The sequence below is a fragment of the Strix aluco genome, chromosome 1 (assembly GCF_031877795.1).
Source record: "Strix aluco isolate bStrAlu1 chromosome 1, bStrAlu1.hap1, whole genome shotgun sequence".
Lineage (NCBI taxonomy): Eukaryota > Metazoa > Chordata > Aves > Strigiformes > Strigidae > Strix > Strix aluco.
In genome coordinates, this window is record NC_133931.1 from 90,133,003 (window position 1) to 90,152,984 (window position 19,982).

The following is a 19,982-nucleotide window of genomic DNA, read 5'->3' on the forward strand; positions in this document are numbered from 1 at the left end:
CATCAGATCCCTTGGACGCAAATCACTGCAGTAGCTGCTGGCTGGAAAGTTCTGGCTCTGCAGCAGAGAGCAACAAGAAGCAGAAGAAGATGAAGTGATCTGCATACTGCACAGCATTTACAGTCCAAAAGGAGAGCATGTTGCAAGTGTGAACTGAATTTCAATAAAAAAACCTTAGAATGCAAACTAAAAAAAGAAAGGTTAATGACGTTTACCTCTTAAAAAGGCCAGCATGCATATGCTAGAGGGGATGTCTGTAAGGAATGACTGATTGGCAACTACTTTCTGTATTGCTTCTGTTGAATCACCAGCTTTATAATGCAGAGTCCTTCATTTTGAGTGACTGCCTATCAGAGAAAAATAAAACAATTTGGAAATACCACCTTTCTAGGAGGGATCACCCACCAAGCATCCACCTCATGTAGATTTTGACATGTCTAGCCCTAACCACACAAGTTAAATCTTGAAGATATGAGGCTTTAATGTCTTGAGATTACTGTTTCCCTTGGTCACAGACTCTGTTCAGCACTGATTATTTTTAGGATGCAGAGGTTGCCAGCTTTAAAGGAATGTCCCTAAAGGACTGCCTTAACAGCCACAGTTAGCCAAATAAAGTATGACAACAGCTAGCTAGCATTACCATTTACCTGGCTGCATAACTTAACCCTCCTGACTATGTATAGCTTCACAAAGACAGCCTCTTAGCCTTCCAGATGTGCTATAAGGTCAGTCTATTTCCACAGTCTTTCCCCCGAAGATCAAGACATCTGTAAACTGGAGCACTGATCCAAACTGAGAGCAACTATCATTTGGCAATGGGTTCAACTGAATGCTTTTCACTCTATTCTTCAAGTGTCTGAAAAATACAGGCATTAAAAACCTGCAACTTGCAAATACCATACATCAAATTAAGATTCCAGAGATATGCTCATCAATAGCACAGTTTGCCCAGGCTGGCAGTTATAAACTGCTAACCCTTAGGGAAGGTGGGGAGAAGAGATCACTTTGAGCCTGGGGACGGTGTGACTCTTACCCAACTAAAGCAACTTTTCACCTTTGAAGTCCCTCATCACTAGATATTACAAAAACAAGGTACATCTTACTTCACATTGTTCCCCCTTTGAAAGCCAGAGATCTGCTTGCAGCTTGTTGGGTTAACTCAAACTAGCATTATATTGGAATTAGGCAGCAGCACAATGGTATTGATGTGCAGTTCGGTTACTGAAATAATTACTTATGGCTTACAAAGACTGAAGTAAATCTTGTGCTTTCATGACTGTGCTCCTACTGAAACCCATGTTAGCCACTTGAAATCTTGTTCAGGTACACCTAACTGTGATGCAGATCCAGCTGCACTGCAGTACAGACAGCTCAGCTACTAGCCAAACTACCACTGGGGATAGTCATTAATAATTAGACTATGCGTGAGATTACACAAAAGTAACATGAAGGAGGATCCTTTGAAAGCCAATGCCATACTATCATATGAAGGACAAAAAGAAAAAAAAAAAATTTAAAAAAGCAGCAATCTTTCTGCTTATCCCTCTGGGAACCTAATTCCTTCCTTTCAGCACAGCAAAGCTCAAATATATAGGACACAGTGTGGGACAGAGGGTCAGTGGGTTACACTTATTTATACGCTATCTGTATTTGGTTCAAGGACTCTCAGATTGAAAATAGAAAGAAAAAAAAACCTTTCCCTGATGGAGCTTTCAGCCAGTAGAAACTAAGATAATATTGTACTTTTACAACATGAAGTAGATCACCAAATTCATTTTTACTGGGGTCATAACAAAGAATTTAGCTCTAGCCTTCAGAGGTAAGAAGCTGGTGCAATAATCGTATGGATTTGTCATCTGAGGTGCCTGATTGCTCTTGTGGGGGTGGAGATGGTTGGGGGGGCATGCGTTTGTTTTTACACTCAGCTATGCATTGGTCTTGAGTTCAGGACTATATTGTTGCCATATCTGAAAACAATACATATTAAGGAAAAATATACTTTCACATAAACCAAAGGAAAGCAATGTGAAAAGTTCAAAAAACCAAGCCTGTTCTAGCCTATATTCCATACTTTACTGGCACTGTTATTGCTTTTTATGATTTTTTTTTTTCCTGTTTAAACATACCTGTAATTCTGCTCTCTCCCTACGTGTATGAATGCTTTCTAGGTGTAGGCTGTAGAAAAGCTGTTACAGCTATACCACATACCTTACTACTTCCAGGTCAGCTTTCAGCTCATGGGCATTACCAAGGCACTGTGAGTGTTTGTTCTGAACTTTTGGGCTTGTCCTTACATTCTGCCAGAATCAATTACAAGGTTTGCTGTTACAACACTGGTTCTAGTGACCTGGGCACTTTGCTGCATCCCTGGTGACCTACAGAAAAAAACCCAACAAACTCCTGATGAGCAATTAAAAAAAAAAAAAAACCAAAAAACAAAACAGCTTGAGATTGATGTTTAGGAGAAGCAATTAATCTATGTGCACAGAAAACAACAACAAATCTTACTACAGTCAAGAGTGCTGGAATAAGTATAGTTGGTATACAGACAAAAATCAAACAAATATCTTGTATACCCTCTTGAAAATCATTCTCTATTCAAAACGCTTTCAATGCACCTTGTTAGAAGAACCTTCCCACATTCTCTCCAATTATACAAATATGGGTTTCTTCCTCCTTCACCCAGAATTTTAAAGTAGAGAACCACAGCATTTTCTTTTCATTTTTGCTTTTTCCTCTCCTCAGCCTTTGCCTGTGGCTGGCAGAATTCAAGCCATATATATCTAATAGCTGGAGGAAAAGTAGAAAAACAAGTCTAAGAATATGTACATCCAAAAGGGTCCTTGTTTTGGCTGGGAGCATTGGAAGGTAAAGCCAATTAAACCTGTAAGCCAAGCTAGACATAAAAGCTAAGATCCATTTGAGGAAAATACTATGATTTCTTTAAAAATAAAACAAAATTAATACAAATAGAGACTATGATTATATTATTTAGCTCCCTTCATAAAAGATAAACCTCAAAGCCCTCTACACTTTTAAATTAAACTTCATAAAAGCCTAAACAAGTAATATTGTCCCCATTTTTACAAAAAAGCTGGAACTAACACAAATTATATAGTATATATTATGCTACGATCCATACTTTTAAAGTATATTGGCCTCTATTCAGTGAGAAATAGGGTTAGGACTGTGCACCTGATCTTTTAAGGACTTTAGACAAATGTAAAGTTTGTTTCACACAAACACATGAGACCCTTCCCCTCAGTTTCCCTATTCTTGCTCAGAAGAAAACATTGGACTGCAACTATATAATCCAGGTAACAGATTTTTCACACTGGGAGAGCGGTTCCCTGGAGGCAGATCTGTAAAATGACAGGGGTCAGATGGCAGTTTAGGAGCTGTGTACTCAGTGTGTGTCTCTCTAGCAAATCAGGCCTTTTAATTATTTGCAGTCTGGGGCAGAATTTCATGCATATGCTTATTTTTACAGAGTTTGTTCCTGAGCTCAAGCTCCTTTACTTAAAGGGATGGAAATCCAGACTCTGAAGAGCAAATATTTGGACTTCATCAAGTAGCCTTTAAAGGCTCATATTGCTAGTCCAAGTACTAAATTTTGTCTTCGTAAATGTACATTAGAGTATCACAGTCTCTACTATGCTAGTTATCATTATCATCTCTTATTCACTGCCAGAAAGTTGACAAGTGCCTTCAATCAATCCATGATATGAATATTCATCATCCAATAGTTTTACTTTAAAAACAAATATCAGTAAATATCTGCAGAACTCTCCCATTATTTTAGTCCATAGATATCTTTAAAATGCTCAACACCAGTTAATATATATGTATGTATTATTTTTTTACAAACCTATATCCACTCACTGTTTCCTTGTTTTCCATCTGTATCTGTCCACTGACTCCTGTCTTAGCTGTTTTGAGATAGAGACCACCTTTCTATTAAATATTTAAACAGACTCTTGCAAAATCTACTTGGCTATGATTAGAGCTCTTAAAAAGACAACAATACGTGCTCTATCAACAATAAATAAATTCATCATTGATTCCTTTCACTTACTAAACAATGTGTTCTTAAAATCACAGGTCATCTGATTTTGCTGATTCACTACAGGTAATCCAGCCAGCAATTTCCAAACGAACATTTTCTGGCTCTTGCACTGCTGTTACAAACATCACCTTCAGTATCCTTTTATATACAAGCCCTTTAGTAAGGGCTTTAACTCTTACACATATTTATAATGGTCCTCTAATCATCATTGTAAACAATACACTGAGGCTGACAAACCTTATTACACTGAGCAATCCCAGTAAAATCAGTGGGATGTGCACCTGATATAGGACTTTTCCAAACACTGAGTACTTGCTGACTCCATTCATGCCATATATCGCAAATGTTTATTGCCTCATTACTTAGAGCAGTAATAAAAAAGTTCAGTTCTACCATATCAAAAAAAATTATCTTCAAAAACCATGAGATTGACTTTAAATCATGTATTATCTTTAACATAAAAACTTTATAGTCTTTTTCTCTTATTTTATGTTGTCTTGGTATTTATTATATGCTTTTATGGCTAGAAACTCACTAATTATTTTTCATTTAAAGGCAAAGGTCTCATGTAAATACCTGAGTTGGGGATTTAAGAAAAACCTGAATATCACAGGAGTGTATAATGCCATGTTTTTTATAGATTTTATGAAGAAGCAAAAACAAATTCCTTTTTTTCTTCTGTGAAAGATCTACTATCATTTTCTGAATTAGACTATTTGATATGATAGTTGTTTCAATTTAATTTGAAGAAGAAAGACAATCCAGAAGAAAACCTTTACTCACACACAGAAAATTAACACACACCTTTTTTATGGGTAGATTACACTTCAGTGTTTTTCAAGTGATGATTATTCAGGTTTCCCTTTTGTTTATCCATCTACAATTCCCTTCTAGATAGCTGCTTTTTTTTTTTTTTTTTTTTTTTAATGGAACATGTTAATGTTCCAAGTGGCATATTTTGTTAGAAAAACCTTGATTTGTCCCCTCTCTCTTCCTCTCCATCTCCCAATTAAAAAGCAACCACATCCCCAGAACATCACTATCTATTGAGATTGAAAGTCTTTAGGGTATTTTTGAAGCAGGAGACTGAAAAGTTTGAATGAGGTACTCCACTGGCAAGCTTTCAAACTTATTTGCAGATCAGGACCTCTTTTGTAAAAATCTCCCCAGGAGGAAGGCAGTTAGACACCTGCCAGTAGCCTGCAGTGGCACCATCCCACTGTGATGTTAATGAGATGAATGAGAGCACTATGGAGAGCTGCAATAATTACAGGGTGAAGAGCTTGTCTTTTCCTGGCCCTTCTCTCTGGGCTGCCTGTTCTATAAAGCAGTGTCTTTTGTAATACTAATTACAAATGTTAATTAAACATTTCTTTGGAATTTTGCCCTCCATTAATAGGTCAGATAAACAGGGAATAGCAATGACAGGCACAAGTCATTATCAGCCACAAGAGAAAAATACCATTTATTTGCTCCCTTCCTTTTGCCCCTCCAAAGACATAACTCTGGCTTTGTTTTGATTTATTAAACAGACACTAAAACCACTGAAGTATAGCTTTTCAGCACAGAAATAAAATAAAAACGATTCCTACAATAATGGAGTTAAACATAGTTCTAAGGCCCCTTCCACTAAAAACTCACTCTAGTCCATGCTGGCTTGACCCCAATTTTTAAGCATAATTGTGAATCTACCTCTAAGGCTACATGAAACCCCTTCCAAACACAGATTTAGGGAAACATTCATGACAGCTGTTGAGGACAACACAAAATCTAGTTTGAAGGCTTGGTCTGGCATGAGCCATGCGTGGCATTTCAAATTGTTGCACTAATCCCATCTCTAACCCAGTCCCTAGAACTACAGGAGTGACCCCTTCTCAAATCAGAACTGAGCACAAGTGCTTAGCAGACATCACCACAAAAAGCTCTACCCCTTGCCCAACAGCCTGCCACAGCCAGCTGCTCTCATCCAGGCTCACACGGAGCAGTAATTTAATACATCAGCAATACTACCTATTTCAGTGAATAACTTCTGCTGGTCCAGCTCATCTTACTTTTTCTTATAGTCCACGTTGCTAGGACACAGGAGGGGACCAGATTAATTCTAAATTCCTCCTTTTGATGTTTTTCTCAAATATGTACACGTGGTTTTAGAAAGCATTTGATGACACCAAACAGAAACAATTCTTTTTGAATGAAATTAAGCCCGAAGATGCACTTCAGGAGCACAACTAATGCACTCCCACAAAGATATGAAGGAACCTTCCTGCAAACACTAGCAGGGTAGGCACAGGGTTTTACTCTTCAGATTCATTTCTACTGGGCCATGCCACTTGTGAATGCAAACACAGAGTTTGTCTAATTTAATCTTATTTTTATTACGCTAAAATAAGATTTTTTCCATTTTTTCATTTTGTCAGATAACCCAAAGTCAGGCTTTTTTCCCATTTTGACAGGGAACGGGGATTGGCATTAAAATGAGGAATCCATTATTTTCCCATACAGCTCCATTGCTTTTACAGCATGTGACACATACTGGCAAGACAAAGCCTATAATATGGTACGAGTCAATATCAGAAACATCTGAAGACTTATGATTTAAGGATATCTTTATTTGTACTACTAACCACCATGGCATGGTTGGCTGTGACCACCAGACTTCATTCTTACTCACAAGTTCCTCTGTGCAATGGACTTGGAAAATAGTCTGGTGTATGAATCACCAAAACACCTCAATACTTGCACCATTACAGTGCAGGATGAACATATACACAAAAACTGACCCACGTTGATTTACAGATTCATGGAATTGACCAGAGTTTTGATTTTTAACTCAGATGGAGAAGTTTGAATAAGTTATTACTATCCCAGCTCTGTCAGCTTTTATTTCATGAAGCAGAATATGTGACTGGGCAGAGCCCTGAGTACTCCCATCATTTCCAAAATGTCCCAAGATGCACCATGAGCTTAACTCTCTCCTCAGCAGCTTTCTATCACCCACTAATAATGCAAAAAGACAAAATCAGGAAAGCCCATGTCTCACTAAAACCACACTACTTAAAACAGCTGTTCTGTACTGCCACAGCCTCTGTAGAAATGCAGCCTCATCTGCTTTGTTGAGTCAAATAACTGTTTTCTCTTGTAGTTGCTAATCCAGGTGTACATTGTCAGCTCCAGTGGTAGAAATGCAAGGAAACTGCCCAGTCTAACACTGAAAACAGGGCCATGATGATTGAGACTCTGCTCAGAGTTCTGCTCTGCTGAAGTTCACAAAAAACAAAGTATCTTTTATGTCTCTGGTGATTCATTTATCCTTACTTATCATACCCACCATTTCAGCTATGTTTGCAATTATTCTACAATGATTGTCAGGATACTGAAACGAGCTTGCAGTTAGGGAGCAATATGGAATTTAAACAGAAAATAAGAGCATATGCCACACTGATGCACATAAGAGAATTTTGATTATCCAGGCTGATTTCTTAACACAGGCCATAGATTCTTAGTGCAGAAATCTGTACATCAGGCCATAACTTCCAAGTTAGAGTACATAGTTTTCAAAAGACATTAATTCTTGATTTACAAACTTCAATTGATATATAATTCAAAGTATCCTTTATTAAATATATCAAAGATTAAAATTTGCCTTTTAAAAAACTGAATTTTTTTCAGCTTCTGGACACTTGATCTTGTTATACCTTTTCTCCGCTAAGACTAAAGAACCATGGTTCTCTCCACGTAGGTATTTTCATATCATGACCCAATCACCTCTTAACCTCATCTTTGATAAGCTAAGCAGATTGATTTTCTTAAACTCCCACATTGGAAGAGCATGGTTTTATTCAGAACAGAGAAGATAGAACTTCTTTCAAACACTATGGTACAGCTAGGTAGAGTTTCACAGAAAAAGTATCACACTTTCACATTTGTTTTTAAACTAAACTACAAAAATTACTGCTAACATAGCAGGAGGTTGGACCTCCAGAGCACGCTCTCAATCTGAATTATCCTATGGTCCTGTAATTTATCAATTCTTCAAGACAGCAAACAAAGCAGAAAGTGAGTTTAAAAGCAAGATAATCAGTATGTTTAAGTAGAAGGCACTCCAATGACTTCAACAGAATCATATCATGTTATACCAGGTAAGGCTCTAGTTCCAAGAGCAATAAAAAAAAGATATAAATCATCATAGTCCAAGCATAAATCTGACTTAATAGGGAAGTATAACAGTTACAAAAAAAAGAAAAAGAAAATATCTGTAGCTATAATAGTAACTAGTCTTCTGAAGTACATGTTATAAGGACTGTAGGAGACATACTAATTGCCCTATACAATGTGGCAGTTCCCATCTTTCTGTAGAAAACATTTCAGTCTCTATAAAAAGCTGGATGTTTCAGAAGTAGTTTTACAGACCAGTTATTTAGCTTCATTTCCATTACATTTTGCCAGACACCATAATAACTGCGTCCTGAATGTATGGCAATTTCTTCCATTTCATTTTGCAAGACACTGTAATAACTGTGTGCTAAATGTATGGCAATTTCCTGGAAAATCACTTTTCACTGGACAAGACTTTAACATTGCCAGGGAACGTACCAGCACATTGCAGCAAAGCGATGTCCATGCCACTATGGCCGCTGCATTTACCAGATACAGTATCAGCCACTTTAACTTAACTCATCTCTCTTGCAAACCTGCCCCAGAAGGCTGTTATTTTCGTACTGACCTGAACTTTGTCAATGTCATTCTAAGGAGTCTTAATTTCTAAAATGAATAGATTACTACATTGGATCACTGCTTTGAATGAAGGTCTTTGGATCAGGTGCAGTTTGGGTAAGTCTACATCAGTGATTCTTGTGTGGATCAGGGTGTACTTTTGAAGTGAACCTCTCAATCCTTTCCTATTTACCTCACTTTGGTTTGCATTTCAGGACAGTCTCAGAGCAGATGATCTGTATCCCTTTTGGATGAAATTAAGCCAGAAGATACACTTCAGAGACAGTATAAAGGAACATCCCTGCAAATGCTTACAGGGTGGCCACAGGGTTTTGCTTTGCAGATTCACTTGCTAACATAGACATAGCCTTTCTTTAATTTAATCCTATTTTGATCACTCTCATCTGTCAAAAGCTGAGAGATAAACACTTTGAACCCAGTTGTTTGCAACTGCATTCTATGGTTCTCTCCAGCATGGTTGTACAGTAATTTGGATGTATTCAGCCTAGTGTGTACACATATATGTGCCTTTGGGTATAAAAACCCAAGGAATTGCTGTTTAAAGAAACAAGCACTTCATGCATGTGCTCAGTTTTTCATAGACTTTTTTAGTGTGCATAGTTACTGTGAATGCGTGGTTTATTCTGTCAGTGGCCTGTGGTTAACAGTCCCTATATACCTATTGGCATGATAAACTGTAATGACTTCATAATAAAGTTAAAAGCCCAACATAAATGCAGAAAAGCAAGACATTTTGGAGGTAAGACTTGAATTTCAGCGCTCACCCTTCCTTGTGTTGGAACTTTATGAAACAGCTACATACTAGTTTCTTTAGGCGCAAATATAGAAAACAGCATGACAGGAATATAAACAGTGAAAATTGTGTGTGTTCTGACAGGTTCCCGTATTTCCTCAGAATTGACATATTTTCTGTCATTTTGTAATTTCACAAACATTTTTGCTGGAGTTTTGTCCTTTATCTCAATGATAACTGTACCATTTCATACTGAGCTAGGGCTGAAATAATTTGATATATTTTGAAAAAAAAATTCTAGTTGATGGTTTACACTACTGAACATGTTAATAAAAGAAGGATGTCAGACAATGTACCACCACTTAATACTGAGTTGTGATGCCTGTAACATAAATGCCATGAAACAGCTCTGGGGTTTTGGTTGTGGGTGGGTTTTTTTAATTTTGTTTTTATTTTCCTTTGGCTGATTTCTTTTATTGTGGGGTGTGGGGTTTTGGTTTGGTTTTGGTTTGGTTTTTTTAGCTGGAGAAACAGTAACATACTTTAAGGCAAGTCTCACTAAGGTTCGTTCATTTTGCGTTCTCCTATCACCTATAGAGCTAATGCTCTGGCATTGTGTTACATTATGCAAAACATAGGCCTACTTATTGATTATTAGCATAAAGAGAGGATTTGGATACCAGGATCTACCAGTGAATACTCCTGAAATCATGACCTTACAGACTGATCTTAAGTGCCTTGCTTTCTATTTGTGTGACCTAGTGGGCTTTCTGCAGTTTTCAAAAGTAACAAGCAAAATACCAACTGAAATCCAACAGCTCTGCAGATGCTCAGCATTTTCCAAAATCAGCCCCAAATCACATTACTTATATTGCGTTAGGATCTTGGTGCCTGATCTTTTTACGTAACTTTCCAGCTCACCTCTGCAGTCTGATTCCCCACCATATTAAACTTCCTTACTGAACGCAAAGACATTACGTTCTTTCTACCTTTTTTAATAGATCTGATGCTGTTGGACAAGATTCTTCTGACCTATTATGGAAAGCTTCCAAATTGCTGAAAGTGAATTTGAAAGATTCCCACTAAGGGCTCATGAAATGCTTTGAAATTTTGCCTGTGAATGATTAGACTGTGATTAGATGAATAAAAGAAAATCTAAACACCAGGATGAGATAAGATTTCAATTCCCTATATTATTTATAAATTCTTCTATATTATATTCAAATCAGTCATAGACCTTCAGTGCAAAACTATTTTTTCTTCTGCTGAAATAATAGAGAATATTCTACTTTTATTGCAATAACATAGAATTCTAGAATCAGTTACGTGGAAACATCATTTCTAGAACAATAAATATTTCAACAAGTGTTTTCATGGGAAGAAGATTCACTGAAAATATAAGGTCACAGAATTTTGTTTGAGGTGGTGATTTTTCAACTTAAATCTCTGAAACCTTTCAAAATTTGAAAGAGTTTTAGTTCTGCATTTTGAGATGAAAAATTGGAATTTTTTTAGGACAAATGCTTTTTTCCATACCGTAAAATAAATGAGGGGAAAAGAGACTGACATTACTGTTACTTCTGTGTAGGAAATTAAAGTTTTGAAGACACACCAAGCTGAATCACCGTGGTTTGGTACTTCATATACTGTCAGAATTATTCAGAATTTCCTATACGTGACATTAATTCAGTACATGAAATTCTGGCCTGAGTTGGAATAACAAAGAATTGCTTCAGTTGCCTCAGAAATTCAAAGGCAAAACTATACAGAATAGGGGTACAACAAGAAGAGACATGTCTTGAGGAGTGCTGTTGAAGGCTGTTTCCACAGCTAAGCAATTCTTTTAATTGGTGCAGTGAGAAAATTTGCTCTAAATTAATCTTTTCATAGAATATTTGGGGAAGAAGTTAAAAGCCTTTGTTTTCAGGGAAATACAAGAGCTGCACTTACACCAAGCCCCTTATGGAGTATCCTGGTGGGAAGAGGGCCCTTGCACAACGTCCTCTTCCATAAATCCAAAAGTCGGGGATAATACATTTCAGAATGAGGATGCTGAATTCCCCTGCTACTTCAGCAGAACAAATCAGGATGCATACTTCCATCCTGCATATCAGGATGAAAGAGATCAGTGCTGGAGACAAAGGAGGAATAAAACAAACTCTCTGCAGTGAAAAAAATGAGATGGGGAAACTTCACAGTCTGCCAAAGAAAATTCAGTGTTCTGTTCTTTTTGTTTGAGATATATTTGACACCGAGAATATTTACTTGATAAACAGAGTTTTATGAGTAAAAACTTTCTGCTATGTGCTGGACTCCTGTCCATTTGAAGGCAAAGCAGGGTGCTGTGAAATACTTCAGACAGCTTTTCTGCCTGGGAATAATGCTTTAGAGCTACAGTGAATGACAAAGCCATACAGAGGAATTGGGAATCAACAATTTGCATTTCATTGCTGAACCAAACAGTACAGCCACAGCTCCTCAGTCTGGACGTATGGAAAGAGGAGACAGAGAAGTGAGACCACATTTTGAAGATCTGAGTAGAAATTAATAAACTTTATTTCCAGAGTAGAAATGCATTTGACATCACTGCAAGGCAGGAGAGGCTGGCTTTGTACCAGGCTTGGGCTAGTGTGATCTCAGTGACCTAATGGTGACCTTTGGGTATAGCTCTGCCATTAAGTTTCTGTGAAGGTCTTTCCATGAGAAGGAACCAGATGCAACCACCGACAAGGAAACAGAGGCCAAGCCGTAGCCTCTCTCCTCACTGCTGACTGTGTAGCAAGTTGAATCATGGTACAATGGGTACGGTATATCCCCAAAAGTTCATCTCATCCTAACTCAGAGCTTCAGCTATAGACCAGAGCTAAGCCTTAAATTATTATTACCAGCAGAAAAGCCATTGCCTCAAATGGCTCTAATTCTCACTCACTACATGTCCTGGTCTACACACACAGACCAAAGTTAAACATGACTAAGCTCTAGCTTCACCCTTCAGGAAACAAATCTTAGGATGACTGCCAAGCCAAACTGACACATCAGGGAAAATCTGGCCTGTCACGGCCAGCACTAAATACATCCCGGGGATAAACCAAAGTCTGTCTCTGCTGTCCAGAGCTATCGATCCTCTACTTCACAGCAGCACTGAATTCTCCCTTACTGGAACAGCCTAGGTGCTCACAAGCAGAATTAGGAAAGCCCTTTCACACATGCCTACCAGGCATCCTCCTCAGGAAGCAGGATCAAGGTAAGATACTTCTGTGCTAGTGTTCCTTTAGAAGTTGCCTTCAAATATAATGCAATTACACCCTAATGAGTATTTCAATTCTCCTTAAAGGCAAAAAAATTATCCAAAATGTGTTTTTGCTGTTTTCTAGTATGTCAGCTGGCTGTTCTACAATACATATCAGAAGCAGCTGTAGTTCTTAATGGTGTGGGAAGTTTGGGTCATTGTCCTGCTGGTCCCGTGGCAGACAGACAAATTCAGAATCTGTTCTCTCCCCTCTCCTTCACTTCTTTTTTTCTTTCTCTGAACAGCTTGAATGGCAGACTAAAGAATAATCCTGTTCACAGCTAATGTGCAGTAACAGGATTGAGGAAAAAAACTGACTTAAGCAGCTTTCATCTGGGTCAGGACATATCAATACCATATTTAAAGATATATGCTCTGCACCCTTATGCAGAGATAAATGTTTCAAGTGTAGGCTTAAAAAAAACCCAAACAAACAAACAAAAAAACCCCACACATTCCCATGACACAACTACTGAACTATTAGACTATGTGAAACAACTTCCACACAGTGTTTTCTTTCTTCACAGGTTATAGAGGTCTGCAAAAGAGTCAGAGAAAATGTTTCCTTCCTATACAAAACCAATAAGCGTTTATTTTCACTGGTTCTGAATGCCCAAAGAACAAGATAAAGCCACTGCAAAAAACTGTGCCTGTCAATGTCGGAAAAAGGGGACCACCTTTTTAGGTCATAGCCATCTCCAGCAGGCACTGATCCACTCACCTCTTTGGGACAAGACAACTTGTGTGTCCCTCAGTCTTTTCTATACTGGATCTCTAAACCTGTTTCATTAGTGGGTATTAGCATAATAGATTTTTATCTCGCCAGTGTCTTCTTTTCCAGTAATGACAAGGTGGGTCTTTCAGACAATGAGATCAAGGGAATCCAACAAGTTCAAATCCTAGAGTTTTCAATTTCCTGTAGAATGCTGGATATAAGGGACTTTTAAAATTTTTTTTTTATTACAGTTACAAATATCATTAATAATAAGAAATAGTACAAAACCAGTGGCTGTTATAAAGCAGATAACTTTACCAGCCCAGATTATAAATGGCCTGAGCCAGCTTTTCAGAAGCCTTAATATCAGTCTTGCATAGCTCGCACCATAATACACCAGTGTTATGCATTTACTTTGACTGTAATCCCAAAGTTTTAAGAGTAAATTCAGCTTACTTGAGTATGTGTGTGTATGCACAACTCATCTGGTTTGAGTGATGCTGAAACTGCTTATACTGGAATTAAATTCAGTACACAAACATTTTTTCAGGAGTTAAACTGGTGTGTTTGTGTTTTGTTTGTTTTTTGTAGAGTCACAGAATCACAGAAGTGTAGGTGGGGAGACATCTGGAGTTCATCTGATACAGCCTTCTGTTGAAATCAGGGCCTTAGATCAGGTTATACAGGTACCTGTCAGTCAGTCTCTAAATATTTCCAGTAAATGGGATCCTACCACTTCTCTGTGCAACACATCCCAAATAGTTCTCATGGCTCAAATATTTTTTTCCCCCCTGTAGTCAGATGGAGGTTCCCTGACACTGTTCATGCCTGTTGCTTTTATTCTGTCACCACATACTTGTGAAGAGAGCACTTCCATCTTATCTGTAATTACCTTTTAGATGTTGGAAAACTGAGTACTGCCCCACAAAACCTTTGCTTCTCTACGTTGAATAAACTCAATTTCTTCATCCTTCCATCATATATCAAGTTCTCTAACGTGCTGATCATCTTGGTGATATCTTCACTGAACCCCTTTAGTTTTTCAATCTCTCCTGAACTGGGGGATCAAAACTGGACACAGTATACCTTTCAGCCTGTCAGTGTCTCTCTGTATGGTGGCTTTTCCTTCTCACATTCTACTTCTCTTCCCAGTCTTGCATCATCTGCAAGCTTGGCACAGATACATTCAAGTCTTTCATCCAGATTGTTTATAAAGATATTGAGTAACATCAAACCCAGTGTCAATCTCCGAGAAACTCCATACGTGGGCAGTTGCAAATTTGACTTGGAGTCATTAGCCACCAACTTTGAGTTCAGAAGTCTAGCCAGTTCTCTGTGCAACTTATGGCCCTTATCTAATCCTTATGTCACCAAGCTGTCAACAAGGATGTTGTGATAGACCATGCCAAATGACTTGCTAAAATTAAGGTATATGATGTCTAAAATACTACCATCCTTCACTGACCAAGTTGTTTCATAATACAAGACAATAGGGCACAGTTTACCCTTGGTAAATCTGTGTTGGCTTTTCCCAGTCACCTTCTTGTCTTTCATGTGCCCAGAAAAAGCTTTGATGAGGGTCCATTGTACCTTTTTTTCAGGAACTGAAGTGAGGATGACTGGTCTGTCTTTTCCCAAATCATCTTTTTGCCTATTTTATAGATGGGTGTAATATTTGTTCTTTTCCTGTCACCTGTGACTCCCACAATCTCCAGAACCTTTCTGAAAAAATAATAAAAAAAAAGCTTTGCAAAGATATTATCAAACTTGACACCACTGGGTGCATTCTGTCACATTTTATAGACTTGTACATGTCCCGTTCTTACAGAAGGTCCCTAATTTGACCCTGCTGTACTGCTAGTGGTTTGCCATTTGCTTTGGTATTGCTTTCTGTCCCAGGGATTTGGGGCTAACTTCACCTGTTAATACCAATGCAAAGGTGGCATTGAGCATGTCAGCCTTTTCTGTGCCATTTTTGATCAAAGTTGCCAAACCCATTCAACAGCAGGCCTGCATTTTCCTGGTACTTCTGGTTGCCACTAACATGCCTATAGGAGCCTTGCTTGTTTTCCAGACATTTCTTGAAGGCAGTCTCAGTCTTCTAACACTTCCAAAATCCTTTGGCCTCCAAAGCAGACTCTTCTGGGATCCTTCCTAACAGCATCATGAGTCAAATTGAAATGTGTTCCTATGAATTTCTGGGTCTTTATTCTGCTACTTACCTTCCTCTGCCTCTTAAGATTTAAACCCTACAATTGTGTGGTCACTGCAGCCCAGGCTGCTGTGGAACGTCATAATAATAGTAATAGATATTATACCTATCTACAGGCCATACAGGATAATAAGAGGATACAGGCCTACAAGATAATAACACTTATCTACAGGCCATAAAGCAAGATGTAAATTCCTTGTCCAGCTACCTTTATAAGGCAAGTTTTATAGCATTGTTAGGTAATGGATAATATGGGCCTCATTCTTCTTCCTATGTGCTCAGCATGAGTGTCTGGTTAAAGCTCAGTCTGCAGGAAAACTTGCAACTAGTCACATGATCCACATGACTGTGCATAACCTACCTTTTCCACACTCCATATTTTGAGCTACAAATTATTTCTCTGTAAAAATCAGAAGAAAGCAAATGTCACATTTTTAACAATTATGAACTAGTTGGGGAGGAAGGGGTGGAGAAGGGATGTGGAGATTTTTCAGAAATTCTTGAGAAATAACTTGATTTCACTACAGCCAAAAGCAAAAATCTTATGAACTTTTCTGGAGCCAGGATTTTACCCTCTCCCTTCCTGTCCTGTCAATATTACAATTTTCAGAAATTTGTGTAATTTCTAAAGGCCACATCCTGTCCCATGTTTAAATTTTATTATAGCTGAAGAATCACTTTGAATTAGATTATATATAAACACAAATAGTGTTTATGATAAACACGAGTGACACACAAGTTCCCCACTGAAAGTTTATCTCTCATCTAGGAATGTCTGAATACCAATTTTTGGACTGCAAAGGTTTTCATCTAGGAAATGCTTTGTGTGCCACTGTATCTCAGCCAACTGTAATTATTTCTAAGAACAATTATTTACTACAAAGGAACTATGATGACACCAAATTAGCTAAAACAAAGAGAGACCCTCATATAACAAAACAACATATTTAGTCAATGTTCTTCCAAATAATCTGCCATGGCTTTAACAAAAACTCCCATGAATCTGAAAATTTAAAAGTAGGCAGCAGGATACTTTCATATACTAAGAACTTGGGGGTTTTTTGTCATTCTCTCTGTCACAATCATTTCCAAAGGCTGGAGTTTAAAGCAATCTCAACATTGTTCAATAAGACTTAGAAATTAAACAGTTACTGTGCTTTGCAGAGTCCTTTGATCAAGTTCTGCAGGTAGAAGTTGAGGACTGGTGCCAAGTAGAGTCTGTGATTTCTAAATGGCAAAAAATCAGAACTGTGTTATCTCAGACTTTCTTTCCAGACTTTTGTCTTCCCAAGGCTGGAAACAACATGGTTTCTAGTCCTTTCTTATTTCTACATTTTACCTTGTAATACTACACAGCTTTGAAATTTTTCAGGAATTTTTCAGAATTAAAAGCCTTCTGCAATAGCACCTTCCCTTATACAAGCTTCTGGCTTAACATAATAGTTAAAAGCAAAATAAAGGAAAAATAATCTAATTTATTTAGCTACAGTCATTTCTGTTTTATTACAGGCAACTCTACCAGTTCCCACAAGAATATTTGTAATCTTTCTTGGTATCTTTCCTAAAGTCTCAGATCCCACAGTCAAGTGAAATCTTTCAGTAGAAAGGAACTGTTAAGAACAGAACATGTGTGAATTTTTCAAAAAGCTGAGAATATTTGAAGTAGTGTCAGGATTTTATGATGCTTGGCTCATGCTTTTAGAAGCTTAAGGTTGGCAATACCCACATTCATGCTGCCATAATTTGTGGCAATATTGCTGTCCTCATCCTGTTCTCAACAACACAGACACAGAAAAATACCTTTCCTGATGCCAATTTTATTACGAAAATGGTTTCTAGAAACAACCACATGAAAGGCAAACCTAATGCTTTATCTCCAGGCTTGATGATTCTTAGGGTGTCTTCTTTCAAGGCTCACTCTTCTCAGACTGTAGCTGCACTTATCTACGGTCAGCTCCCACTTTCCATTTATTGGTAATAATGCAGCTACACCTTTAGACAACAGCATGATCCCTTTAACACAGCAAGTTACTGGAGACAAACAGTGTCTAGCTGTTAAAACCTGACTTTCCATATCACACACATTTTTCACTGCACCTGTTTTCTCAAGACCAAAATAAAAGACATTTCCTATCTACAATTTCTCCATATTTCATGCATTTTTTTGGAATAAGATGTGGGTACAACATCCTGTGCAAATCAGTCCAAAAGTTGCTAAACTGAGAGGTGAAAGAGACATCATTCTCTAGAATCTGAGAAGTATAAGCCCTGAAAAAGATACCCTAGTAACTGCTTTGTTAAGATGATGTCATCAATATTTGCAAGTTTGATCTCTTCTGGACATACATAGACATGCAAGAGAACAAGGGTTCTGGCTTTAGAGTCTTTGGGATTTGCAGTAAAGGCCTTTAATGTCATTGAAGTAATTAAATTACACCACTAAAACAAGAAGCTTAACTTCGCAATGCTTTTCACTAAATTTACACAATGATCCTGAAGTGATTGAGACACACTTCACCCCTTTGCTATACTGTGTGCTGTCAACTAATAACACAGACAGCAAATCAGTATTATTTTATCTTTAATGTTTAGAAAGCAAGTGAAACAATTCAGCTTTCCAAATGCTGAAATATTCAAATTCACCTTCATGAACTTCAGATCTACACATTCCAGAACAGGAAAAAAATACTGTTAATTGAAACTCACAATAATTCAACTTTATATGACAAAAAAAATATTTGTCTTATTTTGCATTTCCACACAGCATCATTCACCAGACAGCCATGCTGCAGGATCCTGCCTCTTGAGATAGCAGGGGACTCAAAACTGAAACAAATTTTCATAGCGGTATGAAAGCATATTTCTGAACCATACGTATTAGCAAGATAATGCTTTGCACTGATTCCTTGTCAAGCAGACTGTAGCACTGAAGCATTATTCATGAAGCCATGCATAATGGTAAAAGTAATCTACCTGATGATGTGAAAGGTAAGTAAATGTGGAAACAGAGTGGGAGAAAATATTTCTTTGCTTTATGATAAAAAAAACTTCAGCTTACTGGCCCTTGAAAGACAGGTGACTCTCTGCATGTTCCTCTGTAGTGTACATTCTACTAGAAGAGCACAGTTTAAATAGCCTAAGTATTCAGGGCTACAACTTTAATTTTGTCTGGATTACTGTGAGTTCTCCCACGTGCTGGATAAGCACAACCAAAAAGAATAAGATGTCAGCAGGAGTAATGGGCAAAAGATGGTACTTGCATTCCTAGGGTAAAATTTGCTTGCCTCTTCCCCCCCCCCCTTTCAATGCTGCATTCGCATACCACAGTCGGCGTTACTAAGGAGCTCTAAGGCCTCTAAGGCAGAATACCTGGGACAGCTCCCAAATGAAAAAAGGTTGAGGGAATTTATTTTCCATGCCTAATTCCTATCAAGTCTAATGAACAGAAATGATCTGCTAGCCTTTTAGAAATGAGAGAGAGGGAAATAGCAAAAGATTGGCAGTGTCTGCTGAGCACAGTTCATTTTCAACTAGTATGAATATTTGTCATTTAAACATACAGTATCCCAGAAGCTGCCAAGCTGACAATGCTTTTCAATTATAAGAAAAGGCATGTCTGAAGTTTCTCTTTTCCTGAAGGGTGACATCTGAGTGGCATACTCTGCTCTGTAACTTAAATCATCTGCACCATCTCTTTTGCAATGTAAGATACCCACTGTGTCAGTTAGAACAAGGTAAGTAGACAACCCTTACACCTCCTGTTAACTTAGACAACAGTCATGTTGCCAGAGATAATTAAGACTCACAGTTTACACACTGGACTTCTGTAGAAACAGTCACCATCTTCTCTTCTGTTCTAACTTTGTTTCTTGGTAGCTTCCCTATAAATATTATTGGTCATTATTGTTAAACACACTCAGTTTATCAAAGCTCTCATTTAAGCGTGTAGTTCATAACACACATTATAACCACTGCAACATATAAATCTTCCTTTCTTTCAGGATAGGTCATCCTTTCTCTTGCAAAAAGAGAGGATTGCTATCCCTCCGTGGAGATGTATCCTTAGAAATCTAGTGGAGCTCATGTCTGAGCCACATGACAGAGCTGATGAATGCAACTTCCACCATTACATTACCCAAACTTCAAAGATTTTGTTGACAAAAAAATGTCCCTTCTGCCTAGCCTAGATTCCCAAGAGTGTCTCAAAATCTATTTTTATCACAGCTGGGCTCC